At 42.4% G+C, this 11,417-nt stretch overlaps 1 protein-coding gene and 1 pseudogene across 1 annotated transcript in view; both read left to right on the forward strand.

Annotated features, from left to right (window-relative positions):
• The first annotated feature begins 222 nt into the window (after nucleotides 1-222).
• On the forward strand, nucleotides 223-8,676 carry LOC118717523 (annotated as a pseudogene).
• The window catches only part of UBL7 (ubiquitin like 7), a 34,034-nt gene continuing 30,070 nt past the window's right edge, over nucleotides 7,454-11,417 (forward strand). Inside the window, exon 1 of the mRNA XM_036456058.1 lies at nucleotides 7,454-7,460. The gene's annotated coding sequence lies outside the window, so the exon portion shown is untranslated. The remainder of the gene's footprint in view (nucleotides 7,461-11,417) is intronic.

Below are 11,417 nucleotides of genomic sequence, written 5' to 3' on the forward strand. Positions count from 1 at the left end.
AGACAAGTTTTTATCACCATACTGGACTATACATCCCTTCAGATGGTGTTTCCTCAGAAGTTTGCTCAACTCTATATTTTAGATAGGGCCAAAGTAACAAGAGTAAAAGATTAGCAAATACCAGAAACCAAGGTTGCTCAAAAACACTCATGTTGGGATCAACACCAACAAACCTCATGCATGAAATAAATGAATATAAACAAAATCATACAAAGATGCTACATGAGGTATGAAAAGGAAGCCCAATCTGAAGCAGCAGCAAAAGGTATTGCTTCCATGGAAGGTAACAATGGCAATTAAATATGATCGTAACAGTGACCAGGTAGATATAATTCTCCCCTGTAACCGAGGTTGCTGTCATATTCAGAAAGAAGACGGAGAACCTCATTCATTGTAAACCAGATCCCAATAATCCAATGCCACTAAAATGAAACAAATCAGTATCCTATTTCCTATATTAGATGCAATGACATATCCTATTCTTTTTCCACATGGTGAAGAAGGCTTGGGAACAGATATTGCATTAAGACTCAGAGACAATAGTGTAATTGACTATAACACTAGGCAAAATGTAAGGACATGCGTCACACAGATGCAATATTATGGATTTTATCTCTGTGTCGGACACGTTCAATCATATTTTAAATGCAGGAAAATTAACTCAACACTTTATATCGATTCATATTCAAAACTAGAAGCCAATTGAATAAATTTCATTAAAGCCAACCAATCTAGGTTGAGATTTGAAAAATACGTGGTTTGATGAATTATCTCACATCTAGATCTGAAAATGACAATGTGCCAATTGGTAAAATGACAATATTTCCATTATCTTTTTGAGGCTAGTCCCAGAAATATGCAGCAGCAATATGAGGATACTATGGCAATTGTAACAAAGTTTGGCCAACCCGTTTTATTCATAACCATGATGTGCAACCCCAAATGGGTAGATATTACAAACAATTTACAACACTGGCAAAAAGTTGAAAACAGACCTGACTTGGTAGCCAGAGTTTTTAATATTAAGCTGAATGCTCTTTTATTTATTTTATTTATTTTAAATATATTTTATTGATTTCTTTACAGAGAGGAAGGGAGAGAGATAGAAAGCTAGAAACGTCGATGAGAGAGAAACATCAACCAGCTGCCTCTTGCACACCCCTACCGGGGATGTGTCCGCAACCAAGGTACATGCCCTTGACCGGAATCGAACCCGGGACCCTTCAGTCCCCAAGCCGACGCTCTATCCACTGAGCCAAACCGGTTTTGGCTGAATGCTCTTTTAAATGATATATGTAAATTCCATTTATTTGGCAAAGTAATAGCTAAAATTCATGTCATTGAATTTCAGAAGTGTGGACTGCCTCACATTCACATATTATTGATATTAGTGAATTTAAATTATGAACAGAAGATGACATTGACTGTATAGTTAAGACAGAAATTACAGATGAAGACCAGTGTCCTCGACTTTTTCTAAAATCAAATATGGTACATGGACCATGTGGAGTACAAATGCCAAATAGTTCATGTATGGAAAATGTTCAAAGGAATATCCAAAAGAATTTCAAAATGCAACCATTGGAAATTTTGATGGGTATCCCAAATACAAATGAAGATCTGGTAGCATCATGTATACCTGGGACCTTTCAGTCCGCAGACTGACGCCAAACCGGTTTCGACTATAGGACTTCATTGACACCAGTTATGTGAGCGCTCCTCAGGCTGTTTGAAGATTTTTTGCAATGTGAATGCATGACCAATCTTATACAATCACAAGATTAGCTATTCATTTGTCAAATGAACAAAATTTGGATTTTCATACTGATGATTTTGCTGAAGTTTTAGAGAGGGTTAAAAAGCATAATTCAACTTTGATGGCTTGGTTTTTATTGAATAGAGAAGATTCTGATGCATGTAATTATTATTATTGAGAGATTCCACATCATTATGTGTTTAATAATTCTTTGTGGAGAAAACACCAAAAGAATGGGAATAAATTATTAGGTAGACTGTTCACTGTGAGCTTTAGAGAGCCAGAATGATATTACCTTAGACTTTTGCTTCTGTATATAAAAGGTGCGATAAGTTTTGCTGATCTGCAAACTGTAGGAAGTGTAATTTATGATACATTTCATGAAGCTGCTAAACATCAAGGATTATTAATCAATGACACTATCTGGAAAGATACGTTTGATGATGCAATCATCCTTAACATGACCAAACAACTATGGCAACTTTTTGCATACATATGTCTGTTTCTATGTTCTTCTGATGCAGACAAATTATGGGATGAGAATAAATCTCATTTTATTGACTTTTATGTTGGAAATTATATAAAAAAAAGAAGGCGTCTATGTGAACTGTGAAATGCATACCCTTAACAAAATTCAAGAGGTATTCACATTGCATGGAATGAAATGTTCACATTTCAAATTTGCGGACTATCCTTTATTAACAAATGCAAATACATGTGATGAATTGTATGAGCGACAACAGGCAGAGGTTTTGATAAATTCTCTGAATGATGAACAGTTGTCAGCCTTTCAGACTATAACTTCAGCCATCAAAGACCAAACTGTACACCCCCCAAATGCTTTTTCTTGGATGGTCCAGGCCGTAGTGGAAAAGCATATCTGTATAAAGCTTTTAAAAAATATATATATTTTATTGATTTTTTACAGAGAGGAAGGAAAAGAGATAGAGAGCTAGAAACATTGATGAGAGAGAAACATCGATCAGCTGCCTCTTGCACACCCCCTACCGGGGATGTGTCTGCAACCAAGGTACATGCCCTTGACCAGAATCGAACCCGGGACCTTTCAGTCCGCAGACCGACGCTCTACCATTGAGCCAAACCGGTTTAGGCTGTATAAAGTTTTAATACATTATATTAGAGGTCGTGCTGGTACTCTTTTATCCACAGTGTCTACAGGAATTGCTGCAAATTTACTTCATGGAAGAACCTTTCATTCCCAACATAAATTACCAATTCCATTAAATGAAACTTCAATTTCTAGACTCGATATAAAGAGTGAAGTTGCTAAAACCACTAAACAGGCCCAACTTCTTATTGTTGATGAATGCACCATAAATGCCATAGACAGATTACTATGAGAAATTATGAATTTGAATGTTGCATTTGGTGGGAAAGTTCTTCTTGGAGGGGATTTTCAACAGTCTCAGTGTTGTGCTGCATGCTATGCAATTGGCCATGGTACAAACGACTTTAAAGTACTGTAATGTTTGGGGATGTTTCAGAAAGTTGTTTCTTAAATATGACATCAGAGGATTCTGCTTATAGTGAATGGTTAGTAAAACTTGGAGATGGCAAATTGGATAGCAGTTTTTATTTAGGAATGGATATTATCGAAATCCCCTGTGAAATGAGTTGTAATGGACCTATTACTGAAGCTACCTTTGGAAACACTATATCTATAGATAATACTAAAAATATATCCAGCCCTGGCCAGTTTTGCTCAGTGGATAGAGCGTTGGCCGATGGACTGAAGGGTCCCAGGTTCGATTCCAATCAAGGGCACGTACCTTGGTTGTGGGCACATCCACAGTAGGTGGTGTGCAGGAGGCAGCTAATCGATGTTTCTCTCTCATCGATGTTTCTAACTCTGTCCCTCTCCCTTCCTCTCTGTAAAAAATCAATAAAATATATTAAAAAAATATATATGTATGATTCTTTGTCCAAAAAATGAGCATGTTCAAAAATTAAATGAAAGAATTTTGGATATACTTGATGGAGACTTTTACACATATTTGAGTGATGATTCCATTGATTCAAGGAATGATGCTGAAAAGGAAAAATTTCCCATCAAATTTCTTAATAGAATTAGTCCTTCAGGAATGCCGTGTCAAAAATGAAAATTGAAAGTGGGTGCCATCATCATGCTACTGAGAAATCTTAATAGTAAATGGGATCTTTGTAATAGTATGAGATTTATTATCAAAAGATTGTAACCTAATATTATCAAAGCTGAAGTATTAACAGGATCTGCAGAAGGAGAGGTCATTCTGATTCCAAGAATTGATTTGTCCCCATCTGACACTGGCCTCCCATTTAAATGAATTCAAAGACAGTTTCCCAGGATGTCAGCATTTGAGATGACTATTAATAAATCACAGGGACAAACTAGACAGAGTAGGAATATTTCTACCTGAACCCATTTTCACACATAGTCAGTTATATGCTTTCTTTTGAGTTTGAAGAGCATGTGATGTTAAAGTTAAAGCTGTAAATACTTCATCACAAGGGAAATTAGTCAAGCATCTGAAAGTGTCTTCACTCTTAATGTGGTATACAGGGAGATCCTAATATATAAAAAACCAGGGGCCGCCGAGGCCGATTTGGCTCAGTGGATAGAGCGTCGCCCTGCAGACTGAAGGGTCCCGGGTTCGATTCCGGTCAAGGGCATGTACCTTGGTTGCGGGCACATCCCCAGTGGGGGTGTGCAGGAGGCAGCTGATCGATGATTCTCTCTCATTGATATTTCTAACTCTCTATCCCTCTCTCTTACTCTCTGTGAAAAATCAATAAAATATATTTTAAAAATAAATAAATAAATAATAAAAAGTCAGGGGACGTCAAGACTAAAACAACTGACAGATGACTGAACAGCAGGCTGCATGGGGCGACCAGGCCAGCAGGGTTAGTAGGGGGTGATCAAGTTAGCAGGGGGGGCAGTTGGAGGTGACCAGGCCAGCTGTGGGGGCAGTTAGCAGCAACCATGCCAGCAGAGGAGAATAATTGAGGGCAACCAGGCCAGCAGGCAGAGGTGATTAGGGGTGATCAGACTGGCAGGGGAATTAGTGAGGGACAACCAAATGACTGAACAGCAGGCTGCATGGGGGGAGTGAGGGATGACCAAACGACTGAACAGCAGGCTACAAGGGGCAACCAGGCCAGCAGGGGTGGCAGTTGGGGGCAACCAGGTTGGAGGAGGGTCATTTGGGGGTGGCCAGGCTGATAGGAGGAGCAGTTTGGGGAAACCAGGTCAGCAGGCGGGGGGGGGCAGTTGGGCGTGACCAGGCTGGCAGGGGGGGTGGGGCGCAGTAAGGGGTGACCAGGCCAGCAGGCAGAGGTGGATAGGGTTGATCAGCCTGGAAGGTGAGTGAGCAGTTAGGAGCCACTGGTCCTGGATTGTGAGAGGGATATCTGACTGCCAGTTTAGGCCTGAGAACAGTTGGACATCCTCCAAGGGGGTCCCGAATTGGAGAGGGTGCGGGCTGAGCTGAGGGGACCCCCCCCCCCCATGCACGAATTTTATGCACTGGGCCTCTAGTTGTTATATAAAAGAATGACCTTGTTTTAGGAAACACATACTCAAAGATTTAGGGGTAAAGGGCATTATATCTGCAATTTACTCTCAAATAATTCAGGTAAGGCCAAAACCGGTTTGGCTCAGTGGATAGCGTTGTCCTTCGAACTCAAGGGTCCCAGGTTTGATTCCAGTCAAGGGCATGTACCTTGGTTGCGGACACATCCCCAGTAGGGGGTGTGCAGGAGGCAGCTGATTGATGATTCTCTCTCATCGATGTTTCTAACTATCTCTCTCTCTTCCTCTCTGTGGAAAAAAATCAATAAAAAATATTTTTAAAAAATAGTTCAGGAAATAATTATATGTTTATATTATATTAGAGTCCCGGTGCATGGATTTGTGTGCTGGTGGGGTCCCTCAGCTTGGCCTGCAGGGATCGGGACAAAAACAGCCTGGATTGTGAAAAGGTGCCGGTCAGGCCAAGGGACCCCATTGGTGCACTACTGGGGCTGGGGAGGGACTGCAGGAGAGCTCCAGGGTGTGTCCATCCTGTCTCGCCCAATCCTGATCGGGCAGACCCCAGCAGCAAGCTAACCTACCAGTTGGAGCATCTGCCCCCTGGTGGTCAGTGCACATCATAGCAACTGGTCAAAATGTCAAACAAATGATCACACACATAGCATATTAGGTTTTTATTATATAGTATTATATATTATACAATATACTAGAGGCCCATTGCATGAATTTGTGCACGGGTGAGGTACCTTTGGGTGGTCTGCAGGGATCGGGCCAAACCTGCAGTCCAACGCTGCCGGCAGCTCCTACCTGCCGCTCTGGCTTATCCCAGCCTGCCATGGGCTTGCGCCTAATCAGTCCTGTTCAGGAAAGGCTCATATCGCCACAGCAGCGCTTGCCAGCCATGAGCCCTGCTCACCAGCCATGAGCCCTGCTCTGGTGCCCTCCCAAAGGAAGTGGCCTGTGGGATCAGGCTGAAACTGGCTTTCTGACATCCCCTGAGGGGGTTCCAGATTGTGAGAGGGCACAGGCCAGGCTGAGGGACCCCACTGTTGCATGACTGGGTTGGAGAGGGACCACAGGAGGGCTCCAGGGTGGGTCCAGCCTATCTCACTCAGTTTCAATCGGCTGGACCCCAGCAGCAAGCTAATTTACTGGTTGGAGCATCTGCCCCCTCGTGGTCAGTGCACATCATAGCGACTGGTTGACCAGTTTACTGTCTTCCCCCTCATGGTTGGTGCACATCATAGATAGTGGTTGAGCAGCCTTAGAATATCATTAGCATACTATGCTTTGATTGGTTGGTTGGTTGTTCTGCTGTTTGGTTTATTTGCAAATTACTCTTTTATTACATAGGACTAAAGGCCTGGTGCATGAAATTCATGTAAGGGGGGAGATGTCCCTCAGCCCAGCCTGCACCCTCTCCAATCTGGGACCCTCGAAGGATGTCCGACTGCCTGTTTAGGCCAGATTCTACTGGGATTGGGCATCCCTCTCACAATCCAGGATTGCTGGCTCCCAACTGCTTGCCTGCCTGCCTGCCTTCCTGATTGCCCCTAACTGCTTCTGCCTGCCAGCCTGATTGCCCTTAACTTCCCTCCCCTGCAGGCCTGGTCCCACCCCTCCATCCCCAACTGCTCTCCCCTGCAGACCTGGGTTCCCTCCCAACTGCCCTTCCCTGCAGGCCTGATTGCCCACAACTGCCTTCCCTTGCAGACTTGGTCCCTCCCAACTTCCCTCTCTTGCTGGCCATCTTGTGGTGGCCATCTTGTGTCCACATGGGGGCAGGATCTTTGACCACATGGGAGCAGCCATCTTGTGTGTGTGTTTTTAAAAAAATATATTTTATTGATTTTTTTAGAGAGGAAGAGAGACAGAGAGTTAAAAACATCAATGAGAGAGAATCATCAATTAGCTAGTTGCCTCTTGCACACCCCTTACTGGGGATGTGCCTGCAACCAAGGTACATGCCCTTGACCGGAATCGAAACCAGGACCTTTGGCACAGATTGACTTCTTCACTCTCTCACCACAGGAGAAAAGCTCAATCCTGCTTTTGCTCCCTTCTTTTCACAGGTGTGGACCTCCAGTAAGCATTTTGCATCCTTTCTTGATCTCTTTGAGAATCTGAACTTGACAGTTAGTACCAAAGAAAGCAGATGATAAATAAGATGTGGTTTTTGGAACTGAGTCATAACCTTATCTGACATTGCTGGATGTAGGTCAAAGCACGGAAAACTATTGGTGAATTGGGAGAGTGTAAAAATAGAATGGAAAGTTTTAGATAGAGGACTCAATATATCAGATGCTAGAGGTATAAGGGAGGGAATAGTAGCTCTAAGGATGATGGAATTGGTGGCTCTTGCTAAGCTCCATGAATGCGCTTTAAGATAATGAACAATTGCCGAAACCGGTTTGGCTCAGTGGATAGAGCGTTGGTCTGTGGACTGAAAGGTTTCGGATTTGATTCCAGTCAAGGGCATGTACATTGGTTATGGGCACATCCCCTGTAGGGGGTGTGCAAGAGCAGCTGGTCGATGTTTCTCTCTCATCGATGTTTCTAGCTCTCTAGCTCTCTCCCTTCCTCTCTGTAAAAAAATCAATAAAATATATTTAAAAAAATAAGATAATGAACAACTTAGGGTCAGTAACAGGCAACTGAAAACCCACTTAGATGGCACCAATCTTGACTTCCAAATGAAACAGTACATCTACAAAAGGAAAAGTGATGGAGTCTGAATCATAAATCTGAAGAAAACCTGGGAGAAACTTCTGCTGGCAGCTTGTGAAGACCCCTCTGATGCCAGTGTCACCTCGCCCAGGAATGCTGGCCAGCGAGCTGTGCTGAAGTTTGGAGCCACTGCGATTGCCGATGCTTCACTCCTGGAATCTTCACCAACAGATATCAGCAGCTTTCTGGGAGCTGAGACTTTTGGTGGTTACTGATCCCAGGGCTGACCAGCAGCCTTTTACAGGGATAGCTTATGCTAACTTGCCTACCATTGCTCTGCAAAGCACACACTCTCCTCTGTGCTATGTGGACATTGCCATCTCTTATAACAACAAGGGGCCACACTCGGTGTGTCTGAGGTGATGGATGCTGGCTCAGGAAGTACTGTGCATGTCACCATCTCCCGTGAATACCCATGGCTGTTCTTCACTTCTACAGACACCCTGCCGAGATTGAAGAGGAAGAGCAGGCCGCTGCTGAAAAGGCTGTCACCAAGGAGGAATTTCAGGGTGAATGGGCTGGTCTCGCTCCTGAGATCACTGCTGCTCAGCCTGAGGTTGCAGATTGGTCTGAAGGCTCAGGTACCTTCTTGCCGATTCAGCAGCTCCTGACTGAAGCCTCCGCTGCCACCGAAAAGGGGTCTGTATCCCCCACTGCTTAGGTCCCTGGGGGGTGAAGGAACAACCACTGAGTGGTTGTGAGCTAATATTTCACAGACTCTTAACAAAATGAAAATAAGGTTGACAGTAAATAAAGTTTCTAAAAGAAAAAAAAAAATAGAGGGCCTCTTTGGTTTGTACAAGAAGACCACATATCCTGCAGTGGGAAGGCGGAGAAGCTGAGGACTTAATAGTGACTTCAAAGTTAATTAAGTGCTCAAATAAGGCAGATCTCTTATGTTAAAGTTGGGGTCCTGGTTAAAAAAAAACTGGGATCCTGACACATGGAATGGAGATATCAGGGTAAATGCCTGAATTTTTTAAAAATATGCTTTTATTGATTTCAAAGAGAGGAAGGGAGAGGGAGAGAGAGCTAGAAATATCAATAATGAGAGAAAATCATCATCAATCCACTGCCTGTCCCCTACCATGGATTGAGCTCAAAACCCAAGCATGTACCCTGATCAGGAATAGAATTGTGACCTCCTGGTTCATAGGTCAACATTCAATTACTGAGCCACATCAGCTGGGCCTGAAGATTTTAATGCCACAAATTCCTCTGAATCTCTGAGTCTGCAGAAGTGGACCACATCTTCCCTAGTAAGAGCCAGAACACCCTGTCTTCTGGAAGACAATGCAGATACCTCTCCCTCAAAAAGCAACAGCCATCCCACCTCCCCTCCACTAGGCCTAGGTTAGCTAGGGAAGTGCTGGACTTGATAAGGGAGAAAAAGAAACCATATCCCGTAGGAGTGGCAAGGCCTAGCCAGAAAGTACTGACAGGAGCCAGAGATGACACACTTGGAAGTGAATTCTAAGGGTACTTGATGAGGGGGAAGGAACATAAAATTGGAAAGAGTCTAGACTGGCTGGTGTTGCTTAGTGGGTAGATCACTGAAGGGTTTGGGGTTAGATTCCTTGTCAAAGGCATGAAGCAGTTAAGGGCAATCAGAAAAGCAGCCAGGCAAGCAGTTGGGAGCCACCAGCCCTACATTGTGAGAGGGATGTCTGACTGCCCATTTAGGCCCGATCCTGGTGGACATCCTTGGACATGCCTCGAGGGGTCCCAGATTGGAGAGGGTGCAGGCTGGCTGATTAACACCCCCCAATCCACCCCCCAGTCCTGTGCATGCATTTCATGCACAGGGCCTCTAGTTTAATTATAATGTGCCTTGGCGTTGGTCTTTTGGGGTTTATTTTGCTTGGGTCTCTGTGAGCTTCTTGGATTTGTGTGGGTTTTTTCTTCCCTATATCAGGAAAGTTTTCTGTCATTATTTCTTCAAACAGGTTTTTTATTCCTTGCTTAATTTCCTTTCCTTCTGGAATCCCTATTATGCAGATGTTGTTTTGTTTTGTGTTGTCCCAAAGTTCCCTTAGGTTCTCCTCCTGCTTTTTAATTTTTTTTTCTAGAAGCTGCTCTATTTGGTATTTTTTTCCATCTTGTCTTCTAGCTCACTTCTAGATGCAGTCCTCTGCTTCTTCTAGTCTACTCTTGATGCTTTCTATTGAGTTCTTTACAGCAATGATGTCATTTTTCATTTCTTGTTGGTTCTTCTTCATTTCCTTAGTTCTTACTCATATTGCCGAATTTGTCTTTCATTCTTTTCAGCCACCTTATGACCATTTCTCTGAATTCCTTCTCTGATAGGTTGCTTGCCTCTACTTCGTTTACTTCCCTTTCTGGTGATGCCTGTTTTTCTTTCATATGCAGGCTGTTTTTTTGTCTCCCCATGGTCTCTCTTCTCCAGATGTCTGGCTATGTAGTTCTCTCTCTCCTGCATTGATTTAAAGGCACAAAATACAACATAACCAAATACAACACACAAGGCATTGAACAGAGATGTATTCACGATATTAATAACCTCCAATAAAGGTAGTCAGAGAAAGGCAAATTAAGGCAAAAAAGAAAAAGAAAAAGAAAAAGAAAAACAGTTTTTTAAAATAATTAAAACAACAAAGAGAAGTGTTTATGGACTTGGAGCAGGGGATTGGAAATTAGATATATAAGTAGGGTGAAATTTTAGCAGGGGATAAACAGAAAGAATAGGGAAAATCTAAAGCAGGAAAGGGTTAAGATAAATAGGACACCAAAAGGGGAAAGGTTAGGAAGAGAGTGATGGCATAAAGGTAGAGTTGGGATAGAATAAAACGATGGTAAAGGAGAGATGAAAATAGAATGTAGAACACTAATCCCAAAGTAAAATAATGAGAAAATAAAATGACACTTTAATAAAAAAGGTAAAATAGTAGTAGTAAAAATGCTGACTGCAAATAAAAATGAAATAATTATGCAAATAAAAATGTAATGATTAAAAAGGTAAAATCAAGTAAGAAAAAAGAAAAAATTAGTTTCTTAAGTAAACGATACAAAAAATTAAAATAAAAAAATTAAAATAAAAACAAATAATAAAATAAATAAAATGCGCAGAAATGAAGGTCATTCACTTCCTCTATTGTTCTGTCTGGCACACCTGTTTCCCAGTCTGTATAGTATTGCAGTTTCCTGTGTTTCACTGCTCTTCAGTGTTGTAAGCCAGTCCTGATTTTCAAGCAGTCGGTGTCTTAATTTCTAGTATTCCTTTATTTTTTATTATACTACAGTCAATTTGTGATTCAGCCCGTAAGTGGCAGTGTTTCTGGGTTGACTTCCAGGACTCTAAGGCCTCTCTAGCCTTCTTTCTCTGTGGCACTCAATATCGGTTTGTGGAGGTTGGCTGGTAAGTCCAAGAAGCCTGAACACCCC

This window comes from Pipistrellus kuhlii, unplaced genomic scaffold (assembly GCF_014108245.1).
Source record: "Pipistrellus kuhlii isolate mPipKuh1 unplaced genomic scaffold, mPipKuh1.p scaffold_m20_p_1, whole genome shotgun sequence".
NCBI classification, from domain to species: domain Eukaryota; kingdom Metazoa; phylum Chordata; class Mammalia; order Chiroptera; family Vespertilionidae; genus Pipistrellus; species Pipistrellus kuhlii.